At 37.8% G+C, this 24,757-nt stretch overlaps 1 non-coding gene and 1 pseudogene across 1 annotated transcript; both read right to left on the reverse strand.

The window, feature by feature from the left end:
- Positions 1-502: 502 nt before the first annotated feature.
- LOC134375066 (lymphocyte activation gene 3 protein-like) overlaps positions 503-24,757 on the reverse strand; it is a 41,362-nt pseudogene continuing 17,107 nt past the window's right edge.
- On the reverse strand, positions 3,726-3,798 carry TRNAV-GAC (transfer RNA valine (anticodon GAC)). Its single transcript has one exon. It is a non-coding gene; the product is annotated as a tRNA-Val (tRNA).

Genomic DNA, 24,757 nt, shown 5'->3' on the forward strand with positions numbered 1-24,757 from the left:
AAAAGAATGCTTCACCATTATCTTTAGGATTTTTTTCCAAGCTGGTGTTTTTGATGTCTTGCATGCACAGGAAATGAATGGCAATTGGTTGACAAGATTAGAGAACTCCTATCCACTTTTAAATTTATCCAGATTTCAGAAATTTTAAAATATAGAAAATAGTATAATACAGTGGATGTCTAGAATATTTTCCTTTGTCTTTAAATGCTTTTCTAAAATATAATTTTAGTGGCTGCATAGCATTTTCTTATATAGATGTGCTGCACTTTAGCTCTGTGATACTGGGAAAGGGATTGACTTTGTCCCTCTGGGAACATTGCAAAATGTCCAGAGACATTTTTTGGTAGTCTCACTGGGGGTGCCACTGGTTTCTACTGGGTAGAGGCCAGGGATGTTATTAAACATCCTAAAATACACAAAACAGCTCCTTACAATTAAGAATGAATAGCTCAAAATGCTAGTACTGCTGAGATTGAGAAATGTTTAACCTATTGCTAGACTTTTAAAGTTCACTTTTTTCCCCACTGCAGGACTGACACCAATTAAGAGGCAGCATGCTGTTGTGTTTAAGGATACAAACTGTAAAATCGCAATACCTGGTTTTACATCCGGGTCCGGAACGCCGATGGTTGGGTCGGTTGGCGGCGCCGAACGGGCGGTTGCTCGTCGCCGCCGAAGACGAGGCACCGCTATGGAAGATGGTGCCGGGGGTCGCCGGCGAAAGAGGAGGCGCTGCCTGGTAAGTGCCGCCGCCGCTCGCGTCCCCGTCCCCAATTGGGCACGGCGGCCGCCCGACACGGTGGGCCGAGGGCGCGGGGTCCCGGTCGGCCCGCGCGCGGGCTCGTGTGCGCCTGTGGGGCCCGGAGCGTCCGGCCGCTGCAGGGGTTGCCCGGCGGCTGTCTTCCCGACGCGACAGCTCCTGTGGACATAAAAGCGGCTCGAGTCTGTGCCCCACCAGGCTGCGGGAGGTGCGGGGCTGCCTGTCACTTTCTCGGCCGGGGCCCCCGGGGTCCTTGCCTGTGCGCGCCGCCGGCCACACCCGGTCGAGTTTCGGGGAGTAGTTGAGGGCGAGAGACTCCGGGACCCACCGGGACGCACCTTCCCTCGTGGTCACCGCTGCCAGGACTCAGCCCTGACAGCTGAGACCATTAGTGTGTGGGACTGGAGAAACCGGAGAACGGAGTTGGGCCGAAGCCGAACGAAGCGCACCGAGTGGGAGGGACAGAGAGATGATGTCTTTGTCCCGACCCCAGAGTGCGAGGATCGGTAGAAAGTTACTCCTGGGAATGACTCAGCCCCCACAGCCCCGCTGATAGATTTGGGATGGGAGTGCACGCGGATTCCACAGCTTCCTTGGTAGAAGCAAAAATACGTTAATCAACAGGAGAAATGGCAGCTTCTGAGTTGAATATCTCTGTGGTTTCTTTCACCGTCTGGTGGATGTGTTGTGTTTACTGCTTATGGTTTGTAATCTAGTCTTTTCCATTGTGACTCTTAAAGTGTGGTCTTCCCATGAAGTGGTATAATCCTGGGTGCCAAGGAAAACTAGTGTGCTCCCTGTTGATAAAGAAGACTACTACAAGCTAGATGGGCATGTTCTCTTCCATTCTGCTATAGACATAAAAAATGTGACTATTTGCTAACTGTTTTATTGTGTAGTTTCTTTTCTTTTTTTTTGGCGGCTGGCTGGTATGGGGATCCAAACCCTTGACCTTGGTGTTACCCAACTGAGCTAACAGACCAGCCCTTGTGTAGTTTAAGTTTTGGTGTGTTGATGGGGAATGTACGATTTATACATAGATTTGGAAAGTTAGCAGTTTAGGAGGAGACTTAATTTAAACACACTTAAATGTGTGTTTGATCAACAATGCTATTATTATATTTGGATAGATGACACAAAGAGGGTCCTTCCACTTCCGATCAGTATTACTATTAGAAGCAAAGGGACTACTAAGGGAAGTGGCTGATTTTTTTTGGGGGGGGGGGTTATTGGATGGATAAGTGGACCATTGCTAGGGGTGTGACAATATGTTTGCCTTTTGTATTTAATGTTGTAACAGAATATGGACTGAATGAAAATATTTCTCTGTAATATTCTGTCATGTTTTCATTTTAGTGTTTGTGTTCAAAAACTAGATAGTTTTATGTCAGGGATGGTTTAAGCACATAAGTTGATAAATTTCTGTTGATGGAAATTGGATGTGAACTCAAGCTACATTTTAAAAGTTACTCGATTTAGTCTGTTTTGGATCTTTTATGTTAATCAAGTTATTGTTTATGGGCCTAATACTTTATATGCTATTGGATGACAGAGAAGACAATGAAGTAGTACTGTTGCCCCTGAGAGAAAGTTTTCCTGGCCCTTGCTGACGAATACAAGGTCAGAATATATGGCAAATAGACTTTCAACAAATCACATTCATAAAGGTCAAAAGAGCAGAGCACACAAGACCTTTCTTTTTGAAAGCCACAATTTTGAACCTAAATTTTGATTATGTAAGCTCGAGAAGAGCTTTTATTTGGTCTTTAATTTTGAGATTCTTTAAATTTTTATTCGTGCCTTCAGCAAATATTTGAGCACCTGTATGCTTTACTTTGCACATGTGTATAGCTTATCCCTTTCCACACACATTCACAATCCTTTTATTATTACCACAGGGAGGCCATTGAATCAGTTACTATGAAGAATATGAGTGTTTCAGAAATTGTTCTTGCCATATTAAAAGAAAGAAAATTGGAGTCCTGTATAAAAACTATAATATGGTCATTACTAGATATTGGTATTAAGGAATTTGAGCTTTTATAGGGTATAGGAGGATATTTTGGGGAGAAGAAAAAGCATGAGGTGACATGGAGAAGTCACTTTGCCTCTTTTTAAAAATGTCGTGGAATTTTGACACATAGTTATTGTATACCTACTACGTGAGAGGCACTGTTCTAGAAATGCTGTGGATTCAGCAGTATACAAACCAAACTAAAATCCCTATTTTCATTAAAAAAAAAAAAGTATATATATATATATATATATATATATATATATATATATATATATGTGGAGTAAGAGTGATAATTGCTAAGGAGAAAAAATAAAGCAGGGAATGGAGGATATAGTGTTGGGGTTTCAATCCCCCAGGGTCAGGGAGTTGAATGAGGGAATGCCTCATTGATTGACTTTTGAGTAAAGACCCAAGAGAAGTAAGGGAGCTAGGTGTGTGACTATCTGGCAAAAGGGCATTTATGGCAGAAGGAATAGTAAATGTGAAGTCTCTGAGATACATGGCATATCCAAGGAAAAATGAAGATGTTACTGAGACAGGCCTGGCATGAGTGAGGGGGAGAGTAGTAGGAGAATGAAGAGGGGCTGTACAGATATTCAGGCTGTGTAGGTCATAGTAAGGAAACTAATGTATTCTAACTCTGCATATGAAAGGCACAGAGATGAGTTCCAGTAAGCCCAACTATGCAGGAAAGCAGTTGGAGCCAAATCATTCATTTCTGAAATGTTAATTGAATCCGTTCAGCACACTGTTTTGTCTTTAGCAATGTGACAGTGAATAAGAAGGACATATACGAATGTGTATCTACATATATTTAGAGGAAATGGTCAACCATTGGAAATTTTAAAGAAGGTAAATGACAAATGCAGATTGCTTTGAGGTGATGGGATAGGTACGAGGGTACTTCAAAAAGTTCACAGAAAGATTTCTATTACCTTTTTTAAAAGATGACCAGTAAGGGGATCTTAACCCTTGGCTTGGTGTTGTCAGCACCACACTCTCCCAACTGAGCTAACCGGCCATCCCTATACAGAGATCCGAACCTGTGGCCTTGGTGTTATCAGCACCACACTCTCCCAAGTGAGCTAACCGGCCATCCCTATATAGGGATCCGAACCCATGGCCTTGGTGTTATCAGCACCACACTCTCCCAAGTGAGCCATGGGCCGGCTCTGTTACCTTTTAATTCTATTTTTCCACAAACTTTTTGAAGTACCCTCATATAAGGCAAGAGAAACAGTCTGTGAAAAGCTAGGTTGAAGAGTTTTTACCTGACGCTCATAGATAAAAGGATGTAAAGTTTACTTATCACATTTCTCTGATTCTTTCGTTATTATGAACCTAATAAACCTAATTTGCCTCTAATTGGACTCCTATTGTCCAGATCCCTGGGAGATTGGTATTTTTTCGCATCTTTCTGTAAACTTAAGGTTCTGATAAATTATATTTTGCAAGTGTAGTACCTGAACGCCTCCAAGTGTTCTTTCTTTCATTGGTTTCTGCTTTCACAGCTGTTTAATGAGCATTCTGTGGATTGTGGTGTAATGCTTTTCCACCTATGATTTTGCTTTTTTGAATTCTCATATTTCACTGGCTTGTAATTATGCTAAGAGATGAAAATAACTGTGTTTCATTTTCTTATTTATTTATTTTTGATTACTCATTTGGGACTGTCTACATAATTTTTTCCTTTTTATTCCACACATAATAATGGGTCAGTAACTGTCTCTAGCATATCTGTTGAAATATTATTTCAGTGCCGTGCTGTTAATGAAACTAATTCAATATTTGCTGTATAGATAATTTTGGTTTTATTTTTTAAATTTCTTTTTATTTTTAAATTTATTTTTAAAAATTTTTTTGTTTCTTTATGGGCATGGACTGGTGGCTTTATAGGGATGGTTTTATTATTTTTTTGCTTAGTATCCATTATAAAATAAACAACTAGAAAATTTTCACTAAAGTCTTGCATTTTATATAGTTTTCACAAATGGCAGGACACCAAAATGTGTAATACATTTACATATACTGACCTTGAAAGATTTCTATATTAATTATGCAGTTCTAGCAAAGTGCATAATAGTATGCATGATATCTCATTTTTATAAAACCAAATGGTCTGCATATATATATACATATACTTACTGTATACCCAGGGGAAAAAGTTTATGAAGGGTATAGTACTCAAGACTTTTTCATTTTTGTTTTAAAAGTATTCCTGTTGTGCTATTTTGACCTCCCTGTTTGCTGCCTTTGGACACTAGCTTTCTAAATGCTATCTCCATTCTTTTGGCACTGTCCTTACATGACATTGCTTGTCTAGTTGTAGACAAGGCATACATTTAGGAGACCTTGAACCTTTATGAAAAAGGTTTTCTTTGGGGGAATGTGAAGAAGATGCATGACCTACTTTTCTTTCCTTTTTTTTTTCTCTTCTTCTTTTCCTCTTGGCAGAGAATGGGTAGCATCAGATGGGAAAACATCTGATTTGGAGAGACTGACACCCAGTTTTCAGCCCCTGGGTAACCTGTGCACTCCATTTTATTGATGCAGCAGCCAGTGACTCCTCAATGCAGTAGAGTTGCTAAGAATTGCAATTTTCAGAATTGGAAATTAGGCAAAATTATTCCCAATTGTCTTCTTTATGAAGCTTTTAGTCGGCCTCATCTATTTCTCATGTGTTCTATTTGACTTGAAAGCAACTTGAAGGTATTTGTGTTCCCAGCACCTGGTGATTTTCATTACAATATTACTTTCAACAATAAAAAATTACAAAACTGACCATCAGGCATCTACTGAATGGGGGGTGGGAGAGGGGTGTCCTGGAATGTACAGTGTCCCTCAAGGATAAGGAGAGACTACTGTATTTGAATCCTAGTTATTTAAAATGTCTGGCTTATTTCAGTGCTAAAAAAAATTGGGTAAATAATGAATGAATATGTTCAGTTTTGGAGGTCAGAAATTGTCATCCAGGGTTTCCCCCTTTCATTTCCTCATATAAGGAAGCTAATTCTGAGTTTGAAATATATTATAGTTGAAAGTAAGGCTGGAACGACTGACTTAATCATCATGGTGGTACTCTCAAGAGGAAATTGTAAACTAATCTCCAATTGATAAGTTAGATAAACAGTTTTTTTATGAGTATGAGAGATGCTTTCTGGTTCTTTTCCTTATATATGGACATGAAAATCCAGTTGTTACCCTATACTTTTGGCAATAAATGCAATGGGATCAATATTATTAAAAATGCACCTTCCCTTCTCCACTTCATTTATAGCTGACTGTATCCCGAAAAACCTAGGAGAAGCAAATATCCTCTCATGATGTGAGATAGGTCTTTACCCCACATAAGTAAGTCATACTACCTTATATAGCCAATTAAGACTTCTGTAAATTCAGAGGAGGGGAAAAGAATACTGTGGGCCACCTGTGATTAGGGAAGACTTCCCAGAAGTGGGAATAAGACCATACTTGGGCTTTTAAGGATGAGTAAAATTCAGGTAAACAGAAGTGGGTACAAATTTACCTGGCAGGAATATTTAAAGTGAGGGTTAGGTTTCACATAGGGTAGTAGTTGGTAATACTTTTAGAAAGATAAACTGGGGTTTCTTATGAGGTCCTTGGATGCTGGAGTTTAATTAAAGCCGTAATTACCACCATTTTTTAAGCTTTTAATATATTCCTAGTACTGTAAAGGAGTCTGAAGTACATTTTGCTATCCTCTTCACCTACTCTGTGAAAGGTATCATTTTAGCTTAGTTTATAGTTTACTGAGCCTTAGTGGAATAAATGGTATTCAAAGACAGTAGTCTCCCCTTATCCTCGGGGAATACTGTACATTTGAAGATACCTCTTCCCCACCCCCATTCAGTGGAAACCTGAAAGCCAGTTTTGTAATTTTTCATTGTTGAAAGTAATGGTGTAATGAAAATCATTGGGTATATACCTTTATGCACATATGTCATTATATGCTTTTAATTCATTCCCAGAAGTAGAACTGCTGCTTTGCACATTTTAAATTTTGGCACATATTGCTAGACTAAATCTTCTTAAAAGTGGTACTATTTTATATTCTCATTGGAAACGTGCCAGTGGGCTCACTCTTATCTTGTCAACATTTAGTGCTCATTTTAATCATGAGTAGTAATCTGACAAAAAATGGTATTTTGTTGATATTTTAGTTCTCATTTCCTAGTGAGAATGTGCCTGCAGATAGTTTATTTTTCTAAATACCATGGATCATCATTTGTCGTAATACCGTTGCTTGAAAAATTCATTCTTTCCCCCAATTTGAAATTTTCCATCATCATATATATCTGTGTGTGTGCATATACAGATATGTTTGGATCTGTTGTTTTGTATGTTATCTGTTTGTTAATGCACTACAATCCCACTTTTTTTTTTTTAATTTTATTTTGTCGATATACATTGTAGCTGATTATTGCTCCCCATCACCAAAACCTCCCTCCCTTCTCCCTCCCCCCCTTCCCCCCAACAATGTCCTTTCTGTTTGCTTGTTGTATCAACTTCAAATAATTGTGGTTGTTATATCTTTTTCCCCCCCCCCGGTTTGTGTGTGTGTGTGTGTATGTGTGTGTGTGAATTTATATATTAATTTTTAGCTCCCTCCAATAAGTGAGAACATGTGGTATTTCTCTTTCTGTGCCTGACTTGTTTCACTTAATATAATTCTCTCAAGGTCCATCCATGTTGTTGCAAATGGCAGTATTTCATTCGTTTTTATAGCTGAGTAGCATTCCATTGTGTAGATGTACCACATTTTCCGTATCCACTCATCTGATGATGGGCATTTGGGCTGGTTCCAACTCTTGGCTATTGTAAAGAGTGCTGCGATGAACATTGGGGAACAGGTATACCTTCGACTTGATGATTTCCATTCCTCTGGGGATATTCCCAGCAGTGGGATGGCTGGGTCGTATGGTAGATCTATTTGCAATTGTTTAAGGAACCTCCATACCATTTTCCATAGAGGCTGCACCATTTTGCAGTCCCACCAACAATGTATGAGAGTTCCTTTTTCTCCGCAGCCTCGCCAGCATTTATCGTTCATAGTCTTTTGGATTTTAGCCATCCTAACTGGGGTTAGATGGTATCTCAATGTGGTTTTGATTTGCATTTCCCGGATGCTGAGTGATGTTGAGCATTTTTTCATATGTCTGTTGGCCATTTGGATATCTTCCTTAGAGAAATGCCTACTTAGCTCTTTTGCCCATTTTTTAATTGGGTTGCTTGTTTTCTTCTTGTAAAGTTGTTTGAGTTCCTTATATATTCTGGATATTAATCCTTTGTCAGATGTATATTTTGCAAATATTTTCTCCCACTCTGTTGGTTGTCTTTTAACTCTTTTAATTGTTTCTTTTGCTGTGCAGAAGCTTTTTAGTTTGATATAATCCCATTTGTTTATTTTTCCTTTGGTTGCCCGTGCTTTTGGGGTCGTATTCATGAAGTCTGTGCCCAGTCCTATTTCCTGAAGTGTTTCTCCTATGTTTTCTTTAAGAAGTTTTATTGTCTCAGGGTGTATATTTAAATCCTTAATCCATTTTGAGTTGATTTTAGTATACGGCGAGAGGTATGGATCTAGTTTCATTCTCCTGCATATCGATATCCAGTTATCCCAGCACCACTTGCTGAAGAGGCAGTCCCTTCCCCAGTGAATAGGCTTGGTGCCTTTGTCAAAGATCAGATGGCAGTAAGTGTGTGGGTTGATTTCTGGATTCTCTATTCTATTCCATTGGTCAGTGTGTCTGTTTTTATGCCAGTACCATACTGTTTTGGTTATTATGCTTTGTAGTATAGCTTAAAGTCAGGTAGTGTTATGCCTCCAGCTTTATTTTTTTTGCTGAGCATTGCTTTGGCTATTCGTGGTCTTTTATTGTTCCATATAAATGTCTGAATAGTTTTTTCCATTTCTGAGAAAAATGTCTTTGGAATTTTGATGGGGATTGCATTGAATTTGTATATCACTTTGGGTAGTATGGACATTTTCACTATGTTGATTCTTCCAATCCAAGAGCATGGAATATCTTTCCATCTTCTTGTATCCTCTCTAATTTCTCTCAGCAGTGGTTTGTAGTTCTCATTATAGAGATTTTTCACCTCCTTGGTTAACTCAATTCCTAAGTATTTTATTTTTTTGGTGGCTATTGTAAATGGGCAGGCTTTCTTGATTTCTCCTTCTGCATGTTCACCAATCCCACTCTTAACTACTGTGAGTTTAGAGTACTTTGGACAGTTATTTTCTCCTATAGTGTCTAAATATATATAGGCACTTAGTAGTTATCATCTCAAAGAGTTTAGGCAGAGAGTCAAATGATAATTTTAAGAAAATCTTGTGTCAGTTGTCGAGTTACCAACCTGTTGCTTTTATCTTTTTTGGGGGTGTGGCGGGGGGCAGCTGGCCGGTACAGGGATCAGAACCCTTGACATTGACTGCGTTTCAACTAACTGAGCTAACTGGCGAGTCTAACCCATTACCTTAAACTTAGAATTGGTTTGTGCTAACTTGTGTGATATTAAGTAAGGTTTAGTTTTATAAAAATCAAGAAAAGCTTTTTATATAAGATGAGTATCATGTCACATTTTAGGAAATCTTAACTATTTGGTGAAAAGTAATACAATGCTTATTTATCAGGCTTATATAAGACTTACAAAATTAATTTCTAATTCCTTCAGCAGCAGTTGGTATCTGTGCTCATTCCTTACAATTACATGCAATAACTTTAGTTCTAGGTCATATAGACTCAACCCATTTATGAAATTTAATGGACTTTTTGTAAGAGAAAGTGTACATAATGAGCAGTTCCAAAGTTGCAAGTTGATAAAAGGATAAGCTCTTTTCAATTATCATTTTCTTAAAAGAAATCAGTGGTTTACTAAGCTTATCCTCTTAAGTTTTAGTAAGGTGATCAATGAGGGTAAATTGGAAGCCTCTAGTTGGAACTTGATTTTACATATTTTTTTGTTTTTGGTTTTTTGTTTTTTTGGAATGATGCCTTCTTTGTGTGAATTCTTACCCATTACTTCTAAATATAATTTTTGCATACCTCGCTTTATAATATTTAATATATTATCTTGTATGTTCATTTTATGTGATTGAGCTTTTGGAAGGCAGAGAGCATGTGCTTTTTATTAATCTTTTGTCACTGGCACACAAAATAAGCTTTTCTTAGTATTCATTGACTGTATGTTAGAACTGGGTTTAGTATATAATCTGACTATTTGACACTTTATAGAAGATGGAGGAATCATCTAGTGCACCCCTTTCATTTTTCGGATGAGGAAACTGAGATTCGGAAAGATTGGATAACTTTCTCTTAGGGTCACAGGAGTAAAGCTGTGAAGCTAGGACTAAAACCCAGATCTCTTCTGCCCAAGTCTTCTTATTTCAGGATGATTGAATATGTGCATGGTTACTACTGTCCCTTTTGGCTTAATGTTTTAATAATTACATACAGAGGAGATGTTGGATCATCTTGCTTTGATAGCAAGCATATAGGAATATGTACATAAACTATAAATTCTTATAAATAGATAGAGACAGTGTTCCTGTGGATTCTACATTTGCTTTCTGATTTCATAGTTTTGGTTCTTATTGTAGTCTTTGTCCATGGTTTCAGCCTCAAACATTTCTTGACTGTCCACCATCTCTAGGTACTATGTTAAGTACCGTGGTGTTTCAAAGAGAGGTATAAGGCATGACCAGGTTTTCTCTAGCCATTTGCAATATAGTTCAGGCAATGTAAGCTTAGTATTCGGCCAAGTAGCAAAAAAAGTAGGGCGGTGTGTTCATTTATGTTCTGGATGCAAACACTGTTTCATTAGTTGGTATTTGAAGCATGTATTATAAGTGCTTAAGGAATATACTATTGACAGTCAGTAGATTGGGGAAGACTTTATGACAGAATGTTTGTGAGTTCTTGGCTACAAAATGGAAGTTGTGGAATGAAATGATTAAAGGCATGAAAAAACCAAGGCTTATTCATCTCATGTCAGGAGATCAGCTTAAATGGTATGGAGCTTCCTGTAGTAAGCCATAGAAGGGTAGTAATGGAGTGTCAGTCTAAGGAATTTATTCTTAATGGAGTAGATGTTATGAAGCATTTTTAGTTTGGGGAGAAGTAAAATAGGACCTAAGATTGTTTAGTTGGTGGTGTCCTGCAAGATGGATTTGAGATGTGGAATGTAGGTAAAAGAAGCTCAAATAGGTAATTGTCAGAGCCCAAGTATGCAGTAGTAAGCACTACTGGTACATGAAAAAAGGCTCAACATCACTAGTCATCAGAGAAATGCAAATCAAAACCACATTGAGATATCATCTCACCCAAGTTAGACTGCCATTGTTAAAAAGACTGAGATGCTGGTGAGGATGTGGAGAAAGGGAATCTCTTCTACACTGTTGTTAGTACAGCCATTATGGAAAACAGTATGCACGTTCCTCAAACAATTACAGATTGAACTACCATATGGTCCAGCAATCCCACTACTGGGTATATATTCAAAGGAATGGAAATCTTCATGTCAAAGGGATGCCTGCACTCCCATGTTTGCCACAGTTGTATTTACAACAACCAAAATATGGAATCAACCTATGTCCATCAACGTTGAAATCTTCATGTCAAAGGGATGCCTGCACTCCCATGTTTGCCACAGTTGTATTTACAACAGCCAAAATATGGAATCAACCTATGTCCATCAACGGATGACTGGGTAAGGAAAAAGCAGTGTATATATAAACAGTAGAATACTACTCAGCCATAAAAAAGAATGAAATTTGGTCATTTGCAGCAACATGGATGAGTCTGGAGAAAATTATGTTAAGTGAAATAAGCCAGACACAGAAAGAGAAATACTGCATGTCCTCAGTCATAACTGGGTGCTAAGAAAGAAGGAAGGGAGAGAAAGAGAGAGAAAAGAAAGAAAGAGAAAACACCATAACAATATGCTGAACATTCAGAAGGAGAGAACAAACCTAAGGATACTAGAGATGGAGGGGAGGCAGGATGGGGTTTTGGGGGAGGGATGGGTTTGATAAAGGACATAAAGAAAATCACAATTTGTAATAATGAATATGCTTATAATTAATAATAAATAATAAAAATTTTTAAAAAGAGAACTTAATGGGAATAAAGTGGAAGAGAGTGTACCCTGACTTACCGTTAGATGTGGGACCAGGGAGTACTTACTCACATGTGATGTTAAGCCATATTAAGCCAAGTTATTTACCCTTTGTTTGTTTGTTTTAAATATAAAAGCCTGGAAATATAGTGGCTAATAAAGAATCTGCCAAAAATTAGCTACTTGGATGTGATCTCTATCAGTTATTATAGTTTTTGAACTCTGCTTTGTCATTTACATATCCTAAGAGTACATTTGCTCGTGAAACCTTGTTAACTCAATAGATGCTTTTGAGTGCTTTGTGTTACGTCCCAGAGTTACTTGCTGTCCCTAGATACCATATATGGAATATTTACTGTGATGGAAAGGTGGCAATACATGTGAGCAGAAGTGGGGCCATATCTCTTCTTTGGCTGGGACGGAGTGCTCATGTAAAAGAATAATGCATCTCTTTTTCCATTTGATGTTAATATCACAGAACTGGCCCTTTGCACATTGTTGCACAGCCCTTCGAGACAGAGACCCAGTTTTGTCTGTTTTCCTAAGTAGCTGGCTTTTACATACAGTTTGCCTTATAGATTCTCTAGTAGGTAGGCACATTGGGTATCATCTAGATCAGCTTTTCCCTCAATGCAATGACAGGTCCAGGGAAACTCACCTCAAGTAAATATTTCATTTTTCACATGTATGGTGGTTTCTGTTGAACAGTAAGGCTGAGAATAGAGTCTGAAAGTAAGAAAACCTTGAATATGTGTTATCTTTAATGTTGGCTAGGTGTTGGTGCAAAATGGAAGTTTGACCTATGTTTCTGTGTATATGTGCTTGCTCATAGGAAGCTGTGATTTTTGTTATATTTGCAATTGTTGCTATTTTCTCTTTATTTAGTAAAGCATATTTGGTGTTTGTGCCTTGGCATGGATGCAAGGTGGTCACAGAGTCCCTGTGTATTAGACAGTAGACATTATTTGTATATTCTGCTCATGTTCATGGATTGGCTGCAAATATGATATCCTGAGGGCTGATATGATATGCTTAGTCCAGTCTTAATTTAAGAGCATGTTGATGATTCTTTTTGAAATATTGTGAGAAAGAAAATTTCTTAGCTCTGTCCTACAGCAGTGAAAGACCACTTTCTGGGTGTTTCAGTAATTTCTATCCATCAACATGAGGAAAGGTGACCAATAGGTGTAGGGTATGTAAATAATTTCTAGCATGCATGTAGTGCTTGTATAGGCATTGTCCCAGTAGGTAGGTGTTTGACTAGATATGGTTCTTTACAGCAGCATTTTATAAAATCGACTTACTTTTATGAAATATCTCCTGGCATTGCTCAAAAAAAACCCCCAGCTTATTGAGCAAAGTTTCTAGCTATATCATTTTTATCCTGTTGTAGGGACGTGGAACCTCTGGAACTGTTCTACAAGTTTTGTTTCATTTTTGTATTTTTGTAATTATGTCTTATGGAAATTAAAAACAAAAACATAGGCAATAAAAGAATGAACTATATGTACCCATTATTTTGTTTCAATACTTATCTCATGGCCAGTCTTATTTCACTATATGTCCATTGCTTCCATTCTCTTTTACTCTGGTCCTGTAGATTTTGAGGAAAAGATAATTCCTACAGTAGTGCTGCAAGGCATCTCTACTTTTGAGATGACAATGTTGAAATTTCTAGAGGAGAAGTAACTTACCTCAAATTGCCCAACTTGTAAGTGCCAGAATAGGGATTTAAACCAGGTTTATTAAGTTCTTTCTTTATAGTCAGTTGTTTTTCCTTCTGTTTAGGTCAAATTATAACCAGGAACGTCATGTATTCTGGTAGCAGCTAAATGTTTTACTTGATTATTACTAATTCCAGTACCTAGAGATATTTATTGTTATCTTTTTGGTATATTTTTCCTCTAATCTTTTTTCCCTGCATTCTTTTTATACATTTGTGATCATATTGTAAGTACTGTTTTTACTCAACAGTAATACAGTTGAGTTTTACTTATTGAAAATTATTCCATGGCTTTAAAATTCTGTCTTACAATGTAATAAAAGAATGAGTAGTAACTGTATTTCAAATTACTTCCTTATGCTGGGTTTTTTAGTACAATTACTGGGTTAAAGGAAGATGTGAGTTTATAAAACCTTTGCTTACCTACCCCCACAAACACAAGTTGCTTTCCAGAAAGGTCATAATTATTTGTAGTACATACTCACCTATAATATGAATGGTGAATATGATTAAAGTAATGTGATCGTTTTTGTACTGTGTTATTGTGGAAATTTGTAAACATACAAAATAGAGAAATATTATAGTGAACCTAATTGTATTTTCTTTAATAAGTACCAGCATTTTGCTGATCTTATCTATCCACCACCTAACTAACTGTCCTTTTTTCCTTCTAACCTTTCTTCCTTCTCTTGTTTTTGCAGGACTAACTTAAAACAGGTATCAGGGTTGGCCTTTAGCTCGATTGGTTTGAGTGTGGTGCTGATCACATCAAGGTCCAGGGTGATCCCTATACCAGCCATCCCCCTCGCATCCCCCCAAATTAAAATAAGTATCAAGCATCATTTTACACATTAATTTTTCAGAGTTCATTTGTTTTGATAACCACAGTGCTATTATCATCCAAACAAAAGTAATAGTAATTCCTTAATATAATCTAATACCCAGTCCATATTTAGATTTCAATATTTATCCCCAAAATGTCTTTTTATAGTTGTTTTGATTCAGGATCAGAACAGGTCCATACATTAAAGTTGCTTACTATATCTCTTGTATCTTTAATCTATGAAAGTCATCTTCTCTTTTTTTTTTGGAGCCTTTTATCTGTTGAAGAAAGGAGGGTATTTTCCTGTGGAATGCTCATAATTCTGAATTTAGCTGATTTCTTAGAATGTTGTTTGTTTTTTCTCTACCCCATATTTTCTATAAACTGGCAACTAGGTTTCTCTTCAGATCGTATAAATCTTTCGCCTTTTAAACTGGCAACTATCGGTAGAGGCTTGATTAAATGCAGATTTATTTATTCAAGAAAACTTTATAGATGGGCTGTGTCCGTCTGAATCACTTATGTCAGAATACCACATTTAGAGGAGAGTGACAAGTGATCAGTGTATTCATGTTTTGTCAGCCTATTTATCCATTATAAATTTATCCTAATTTTTTAAACATCTGTTAATGTCTAGATCCATTACTTCATTGCAAAGTGATCATCTTCTATATTTCATCTACATTCCTGCTGGAATTTTTCTATATTAATGTACTTTGCCTTCTCAACTAATTGGTCATCCTGAAATATGTTTCATTTAGGAAAGACAAGATAAGTGCCTAATTTCTTTCTTTTTTCATTTTTACAATGGTTTCTGTCCTAGCTTACTGAGGTGGTGTTTTTTGTTTGTTTGTTTTTTAGTATCATTATGAACACATGATTTTTTATAGATTTGATGCCATTCAGCTATTTGTAATCATTTTGATGTTCAAACTGTCTCATCATAACCAGCGGAAGCCATTTGAAGTTGGTTTCTTAAGATGTGAACTTTATTTTTATTTATTTATTTATTTTTAAATTTTATTTTGTCGATACACATTGTGGTTGATTATTGTTGCCGCTAACCAACACCTCCCTCCCTCCTCCCTCTCCTCCCTGCCCCCCAAAAATGTCCTTTCTGTTTGCTTGTCATATCAACTTCAAGTAATTGTAGTTGTTATATCTTCTTCCCCCCCCCCCGGTTTTTTTTTTTGTATGTGTGTGTGTGAATTTATATATTAATTTTTAGCTCCCACCAATAAGTGAGAACATGTGGTATTTCTCTTTCTGTGCCTGACTCGTTTCACTTAATATAATTCTCTCAAGGTCCATCCATGTTGTTGCAAATGGCAGTATTTCATTCGTTTTTATAGCTGAGTAGTATTCCATTGTGTAGATGTACCACATTTTCCGTATCCACTCATCCGATGATGGACATTTGGGCTGGTTCCAACTCTTGGCTATTGTAAAGAGTGCTGTGATGAACATTGGGGAACAGGTATACCTTCGACTTGATGATTTCTATTCCTCTGGGGATATTCCCAGCAGTAGGATAGCTGGGTCATATGGTAGATCTATCTGCAATTGTTTGAGGAACCTCCATACCATTTTCCATTAGAGGCTGCACCATTTTGCAGTCCCACCAACAATGTATGAGTTCCTTTTTCTCCACAACCTCGCCAGCATTTATTGTTCATAGTCTTTTGGATTTTAGCCATCCTAACTGGGGTTAGATGGTATCTCAATGTGGTTTTGATTTGCATTTCCCAGATGCTGAATAATGTTGAGCATTTTTTCATATGTCTGTTGGCCATTTGTATATCTTCCTTAGAGAAATGCCTATTTAGCTCTTTTGCCCATTTTTTAATTGGGTTGCTTGTTTTCTTCTTGTAAAGTTGTTTGAGTTCCTTATATATTCTGGATATTAATCCTTTGTCAGATGTATATTTTGCAAATATTTTCTCCCACTCTGTTGGTTGTCTTTTAACTCTGTTAATTGTTTCTTTTGCTGTGCAGAAGCTTTTTAGTTTGATATAATCCCATTTGTTTATTTTTCTTTTGGTTGCCCGTGCTTTTGGGGTTGTATTCATGAAGTCTTTGTCCAGTTCTATTTCCTGAAGTGTTTCTCCTATGTTTTCTTTAAGAAGTTTTATTGTTTCAGGGTGTATATTTAAATCCTTAATCCATTTTGAGTTGATTTTAGTATATGGTGAGAGGTATGGGTCTAGTTTCACTCTCCTGCATATGGATATCCAGTTATCCCAGCACCATTTTCTGAAGAGGCAGTCCCTTCCTCATTGAATAGGCTTGGTGCCTTTGTCAAAGATCAGATAGCAGTAAGTGTGTAGGTTGATTTCTGGATTCTCTATTCTATTCCATTGGTCAGTGTGTCTGTTTTTATGCCAGTACCGTACTGTTATGGTTATTATAGCTTTGTAGTATAGCTTAAAGTCAGGTAGTGTTATGCCTCCAGCTTTATTTTTTTTGCTCAGCATTGCTTTGGCTATACGTGGTCTTTTATTATTCCATATAAATGTCTGGATAGTTCTTTCCATTTCTGAGAAAAATGTCTTTGGAATTTTGATGGGGATTGCATTGAATTTGTATATCACTTTGGGTAGTATGGACATTTTCACTATGTTGATTCTTCCAATCCAAGAGCATGGGATATCTTTCCATCTTCTTGTATCCTCTCTAATTTCTCTCAGCAGTGGTTTGTAGTTCTCATTATAGAGATTTTTCACCTCCTTGGTTAACTCAATTCCTAAGTATTTTATTTTTTTGGTGGCTATTGTAAATGGGGAGGCTTTCTGGATTTCTCGTTCTGCATGTTCACTATTGGAGAAAAGAAATGCTACTGATTTTTGTGTGTTGTTTTTGTATCCTGCTACTGTACTGAAATCATTTATCAATTCCAAGAGTTTTTTTGTAGAGGCTTTAGGCTGTTCGATATATAGGATCATGTCATCTGCAAACAGGGAAAGTTTGACTTCTTCTTTTCCAATCTGGATGCCCTTTATTTCCTTCTCTTCTCTGATTGCTCTGGCTAGTACTTCCAACACTATGTTGAATAGGAGTGGTGAGAGTGGGCATCCTTGTCTAGTTCCTGTTCTTAAAGGAAAAGCTTTCAGCTTTTCCCCATTCAAGATGATATTGGCAGTGGGTTTGTCATATATGGCTTTAATTATGTTGAGATACTTTCCCTCTATACCTAACTTATAGAGGGTATTTGTCATGAATGAGTGCTGAACTTTATCAAATGCTTTTTCAGCATCTATAGAGATGATCATATGGTCCTTGTGTTTGAGTTTATTAATATGGTGTATCACATTTATTGATTTGCGTATGTTGAACCAACCTTGCATCCCTGGGATGAATCCCACTTGATCGTGGTGAATAATTTTTCGTATGTGTTGCTATATTCTGTTTGCTAGTATTTTAGTGAGGATTTTTGCATCTATATTCATCAAGGATATCGGCCTGTAGTTTTCTTTTTTGGTTGTATCTTTACCTGGTTTTGGTATCAGGATGATGTTTGCTTCATAGAATGAGTTTGGGAGATTTGTGTCTGTTTCAATCTTTTGGAATAGTTTGTAAAGAATCAGTGTCAATTCCTGTTTGAATGTTTGGTAAAATTCTGCTGTGAATCCATCTGGTCCTGGGCTTTTCTTTGTTGGGATCCTTCTGATAACAGCTTCAATCTCCTTTATTGTTATTGGTCTGTTCAAATTTTCTACGTCTTCACGGTTCAGTTTTGGGAGCTTGTGTGTGTCCAGAAATTTATCCATTTCCTCCAGATTTTCAAATTTGTTGGCGTATAGTTGTTTATAGTAGTCTCAAATGATTCCTTGTATTTCAGATGAATCAGTTGTAATATTGCCTTTTTCATTTCTAATTTTTGTTATTTGAATCTTCTCTCTTCTTTTTTTTGTTAGCCATGCTAATGGTTTGTCAATTTTATTTATCTTTTCAAAAAACCAACTTTTTGATTCATTGATCTTTTGTATTGTTTTTTGGTTTTCAATTTCATTCAGTTCTGCTCTGATCTTAATGATTTCTTTCCGTCTGCTAACTTTAGGTTTGGATTGTTCTTGTTTTTCTAGTTCTTTAAGGTGAAGTGTTAGGTTGTTTACTTGCCATCTTTCCATTCTTCAGTTCGGCAAGTTCTGCTACATCTTTTTTCAGGACATTGATTTCCTTGTACATTTCCTCTTTCAGGTCCTGTATACTTTTCCTCGTTTCATCATGATGTCTAGCTGAGTTTTCTTGTATCTCATTCAGTTTTCTTAGAATTATCACTCGAAATTCCTTGTCAGTTATTTCAAGGGCTTCTTGTTCTATAGGATCTAGAGTTTGAGATTTATTAACTTTGGTGGTGTACTTTAAGATGTGAACTTTAGATCTTTAGAATCAGCTACTTCTCCAAAGTTTCCTTTTAGAGACCACAATATGGGTGTGCAATGAATTTTGCCAACTCTATAGTTAGAGGGAACAGTCCTCACAAGATTGCCCTCACTTTGGATACCAGCCATAAGTTTGGAGGTACCAAGGACCACACTCACTTCAGACCAGCTGACTACAAATTTGTGGGCCCCCATGACCACTGTTTGTCTGGGGAATTCACTAGAACAGCTCACAGAAAAGCACTAGACTTAAAATTACAGTTTTGTTGTAGCAAAAGGATACAAATTAAAATCAGGCAAAGGGAAGATATGTAGAGAGCAGAGTCTGGAAGGGGTCCAGACTCAGAGCTCTGGCCATTATTTCTGGTGGAATCAGTGTTACTTGGCCATGATTAGCACAGAGTATTGCTAACTTGAGAACCTCATCTGAATCTTTGGTGTCTAGAGTTTTTATTCTGGCTTGATCACATGCTATCTGTACACCTGACCTTTAATCTCTAGCCTTTCCTAGTGATCAGACTAATTAATGTCTTTAGTTTTCAGTTCCTGGAGATCAAACTGATGTCATATGTCCTAAAACCATCATCATAAGTCACATTGTTAGACTGTGCAGTGGCAAAAGCCATCAGTCAAACAAAAATAATCCTATCAGGCAGGACATTCCAGGGGCCTAAAGGTCATATCCCAGAAGCCATGGGCAAAGACCAGACCTCTCTTTGGGTAAGGTTAATTCTTTACCACATAGGTAACTATGGGAACTTATGGCTCTAGACTTGTCACTGCCTTTTTTTCAGTGGAGCTATGGAATATGTATTTTATGGAAAGAGAAAAAATTCCTTGTTTATACTAATTTTTCCACAGTATTTTGTATTTCTTTATATATTTTATCTCTTTTCTCTGAGATTGAAAATCTTACTTATTTTATAGGTGAAAAATACTGACTTCTTTTTAGATTTGTATTTATTTGATTACTGAAGAGGTTTCAGATATTTCCCATGTTTATTAACCATTTGAATTTCCTACTCATGCCCTTTGCTTATTTATCTATTATGGATTGTTGTGATTTTCTTATTAATTCATAAGAATTTTTTTTGCTGGCTGGCCAGCACAGGGAACCAAACCCTTGACCTTGGTGTTACCAAGCCACACTCTAAACAGCTGAGCTAACCAGTCAGTCCCCAGGAAGTCTTTTTAAAAAGCTATTAATAACCCTTGTTGTAACATTGTCATATCTCACCAGTTTTGAGAAAGTGAAGTCAAATCTTTGGGTATTCAAATTGATGGATGATGGAGGTAAAGGTAAACAACTTATTTTTTTGGTTTTCTGCCCTTTTCCCTCATAAGCCAGAGAACTAGTCATTTCTATGATCAGTTCTATGAGTATATCATCTGTTAGAAAGAAAACCAAGAAATTAGGACCTGTCTTCTGGGGGACTTCTCTGCTATTGTTGCTGTCACTTCTGTATGGTGTTAGTGTTGCAGATGGCATGGGTTTACCAGGCGGCCTTAGTCCTTGACTGTTAGGTGCCTGGTAATAAGTAACTGGGGTATGTGCAGCTCTCACTGAAGTGACTGCAGTTGCTCAGGCTTTAGAGCAGGAGTCGCAAACTTTCTCTGTAAAGGACCAGATAGTTAAGCATTTTAGGCTTTGCTGTCCAAGTGGCAAAATTGAAGCTATTGTATAGGTGCTTATATAAAAAAGAGAGAAAATGTTTGCCCAGTTGGTCCCATTTGTCTGGGATGGGCCATTCAGGGTGGTGGGCATGCTTTGTGCCCAGTTGCCATCAGTCGAAGACTTTGTCTGGACGAAGAGGGGAACTGCCTGAAGGGGATGGGCCTGGCAGCCTAAGAGTGGAGGCCAACATCATTTTACTTTCTGCCCAGAGACTCCCAGATCCTGAGTCACCCATCTCTTCTTTCTGGAAACCAGGTGGCAGACCAGGTGTTCTGTTGGATATCCCACTTTAGGGCTGAGATTTTACTCCTTGTTGCCCTGCAGTTGCCAACAGTAGGAGTGGAGTCCCCTATGTGTAGGTGGCCCCAGTGTGTGCCCTGGGCAGCAGGAGGAAGCACTGAGAGTGGAGTGGATAAGGGATGCCCTTGTCACACTCAGCTCTGTTCTTTTTGGCTACCAAAGAAATCTTGTTCTCCTAGTACCTAGGTCCATGCCATTTCTTGGATGGAGACTTTCCTTTGTGTTGAAAACTTTACCTTGTTACATTTCATTGCCTAAGTAATGATTATTACTTACTTATGTGCTGTATACATAGGATACATACATAGAACATTACAAGTGTTTTGCCATCCCACTCTTCTTATCTAATATTGAAGTTTTTTTTCTTTCCTTTTCTTTTTTTTTTTTGTATCATATTTAGAAAAATGAATATTTAAAAATGATCCCATAAAGGGGTAAAGTTCAGGGGTGAGGCAGGGAAGAAATGTTGGTATTTCTAAAGGAACAGTAAAATGCCAAGTTATAGAGTGTGTTTCAGTGTGTAGTCACATGTAAGGGATCGTAATGTTTTAAGTACATTCACGTCCTTTTTTCCTCCCTGATCTAGCTGTAGATTTTAACTGGTTATACCACTTTCTTGTTATGTGACTTTGAGAAGTAACTGAACTTCTTTGAGCCACAGTTTTGTCATTTGAATAATGGGGATAATACTAATCTTTCTCACAGTAGGAGTTGTGAGAATACCATGTTCCTGGTATAGTCTTTACTTCATGGTTCTAATCAGTGGTAGCTATTGCCATGCCGACTATATCATTATCTCTAAGGGTAAAACACAGTAAAGTGGAAGTATATATTTCTGAGTTTAGTTTTTGTTTTTACTTAAAAAAACAAATGCTTTTTATGTAGCTTTTCTTTCTGAAAGTAGATATCATGGAGTTTGTGCATAAATATAAGATTTTCATGTTGCTTAACACTAGGATGTTCAGTTTCATTAGAGCAGGCAATTTTATTATTTTCTATTTTATTCCCAAAGCCAAGAAAATGCCTACTACATACTAGGTTCTCAGGTGATATTTTTATTGAAGGAATGTAGCAAATTGACCAGGGTTCAAGCACCTGCATCTTTTATTTACTAGGCTTTTGCCTTTAGGCAAGTTGAATAACTTCTGAAACATTTCTTCTCATCTGCAAATGGAAACAGTAATAACATGAATGTCATATGTATTATGATAACCAAGGTAATGCCTATAAAGCTACTTAGCGTAATGACTGGTATGTAACAAATCATTCAATAAGTGTTAGTAATGATTATCTTATGTGCCATATGCATAGGACATGTGGCATACACAAGAGCATTTGTGGCCATGAAATCTAGGAACCTCACATTTGCTCACAGACTTACCAGTGTTGGTAGACCCATGGGGAAATGTTGCTTGATCCTACTAGTTAGGTTTTTGCTATTTGTGGGTAGGACTTTGGTAACAGGCAGTCAATGAGGATGCAGAGATTGAAGATTCAAAAGGGGACTTCTGATTAAGCTGCCAGTCTTATGGCTGTAAAAAATGGATGAAAACATGGGATGTCATATCAGGGTAGGTCAGGAGTTGCTTCTCAAAATGATATTGTTATTAACATCACTTAGAAGCTATTAGAAATGAGCTAAATAACAAATGGTATTATCATGTGTGCCTATATAATGGAGTCGATTTTTAATATAGGTTCTAGAGTCATTTCAATGAAAACTATCCTTGAAATTGTTTAAATTCTTTATGAGGTGTACATACAAACTAATTCTCAAATAAGTTTAGTTCTGTCATCTTTTCTGGCCAGCATTGTTAATGATTGTAGGTTCTTAGGTTGAGCTGTTTCTTAGTGTGAGCACCAGATGAAGAGATTGGTGTTTGTTAAAAGGCACATAGCTTGCTATAGCTTATCAAAATTTCCCTCATGTAAGTATCATGGAATGGGGGAATTTAACTGAGGTCATCCTTATTCTTTAATGATTTCTATGGCCTCTGATAGAATGAGAGCAGTATGAGCCATAGGTCGTGAAGAGAAAAAGAAGGATTGATAAACTGTTCGAGACTGAATAGATATTACGACTAAATGAACTATGTGATCCTGAAATGGATCCTGAATTTGGGAGGGCGGGGAACTATAAGGGATATTATTAGGGCATTAATTTGAATATGAACTGTGGATTAGGTGATCATAGTGCATCAGTGTTAAATTTCACAATTTGATAATTGTACTTTGGTTAGGTATGAGAAAATCCTTGCTGTTGGGGCATACACACTCTGAATTATTTATGGATAAAGGGACATTCTGTTTGCAAATTGTTCTCAAGTTTCAGAAAGAAGTATATCTCTGTGTCTGTGTATGTAGAGAGCATGTACACTGGTATGTAGTGAGCACGTGCACTGTGTATGTAGAGAGCACGTGCATGTACAAATGATAAAGCAAATGGAGGACTGTATTTGAGGGGGTTCTTTGTCTCATTGCAATTTTTCTTTAAGTGTGAAATTATATCAAAAGAAAAAGATAAATGAGATTTAAAAGGAAACAAAAGAAAAGAAAAAAAGTTGATGCAGGGCCGAGCCCGTGGCACACTCGGGAGAGTGCGGCGCTGGGAGCACGGCAACGCTCCCGCCCCGCCGTGGGTTAGGATCCTATATAGGAATGGTTGGTGCACTCACTGGCTGAGTGCCAGTCACGAAAAAGGCAAAAAAAAAAAAAAAAAAAAAAAAGTTGATACAGTGATTATTACTTAGAAGAGATTTCATATTTAGTGTCTTACAGAAATCATGTGTCTCTTTGTACTGCTTTACTCCTATTCAGTACAGGCCTTTTCTTGTCCCAGTGATCCCATTTTAAATGTAATCCTTTTTTTTTTTTTTAATTTATTTATTTTTTTTTATTTTTTTTTTAAATTTTATTTTGTTGATATACATTGTGGCTGATTATTGCTCCCCATCACCAAAACCTCCCTCCCTCCCCCTTCCCCCCCAACAATGTCCTTTCTGTTTGCTTGTCATATCAACTTCAAATAATTATGGTTGTTATATCTTCTTCCCCCCCCCCCCCGCGGTTTGTGTGTGTGTGTGTGTGTGTGTGTGTGTGTGTGTGAATTTATATATTTACAACTATAAAAATGTAACATCAGCCAAGTTGGGGCAGCTGGAGCTCAGGGGAAGAGGAGGAGAGACCTACGGAGTTCATGAAGGCAGGAGAAACTACAATGAGAGAAAGAAAAAGCTGCTTTGAACATTTCGGGCCGCAGTCTCTTTAAGGCTCAAGCTGCTGAGCACATGGAGCAGGAGCCGACAGAAGCTGCAGCTGTGCCCTTCAGATGGAGTTACTTAGAGGCAGCAGGAGAGAAGCGGGCCTTGGTGGCCCCCAGGACAGCAAGATCACTATTAGGGTTCCCATGGAACCACGCAGGAGTGAGGAGCCAGAACAACTGAAAAAAGGGAGCCGTTAAGAGGCTGGTGAGTCATCTCAAGGGATCAGCACAGGGCCCGTCCCATGGGAAGTGTTTGGAGCACTGGCAGTCGGGGAGACGTGCCCACCAGGGGATCACTGGGACACAGCAAGGACAGCTGATCTGCCCCCTAATCAGCACAGGACCACTCAGAGGAGACTGGTCAGGAATGCAGAATTGCATGGGGTGCAATTTGATGAAAAAACTCAGGCCCAGATCATTGATTCTATAGAACACAGATCCACCGGGTCTCTGGAGAGCCGGAAGTACCTATAAGATCAACCATTAAACCCTGAGCTGTACAAAAAGCCTTCCCTAGGGAAACAGCAGCAAAGTAGCAATTTAAACAACCACACAGATCAAGTACTGGTTCCCACAGGAAGTTCCCCCATGTTAGAAGCAAAGGACAAAGAATTAGTTCCGGCCCAGGCACACTACCAGCACCTTGGGACCTGCCTGGGAACTGGAGGCTTGTATCTGGG

This window comes from Cynocephalus volans, chromosome 4 (genome assembly GCF_027409185.1).
Source record: "Cynocephalus volans isolate mCynVol1 chromosome 4, mCynVol1.pri, whole genome shotgun sequence".
Lineage (NCBI taxonomy): Eukaryota > Metazoa > Chordata > Mammalia > Dermoptera > Cynocephalidae > Cynocephalus > Cynocephalus volans.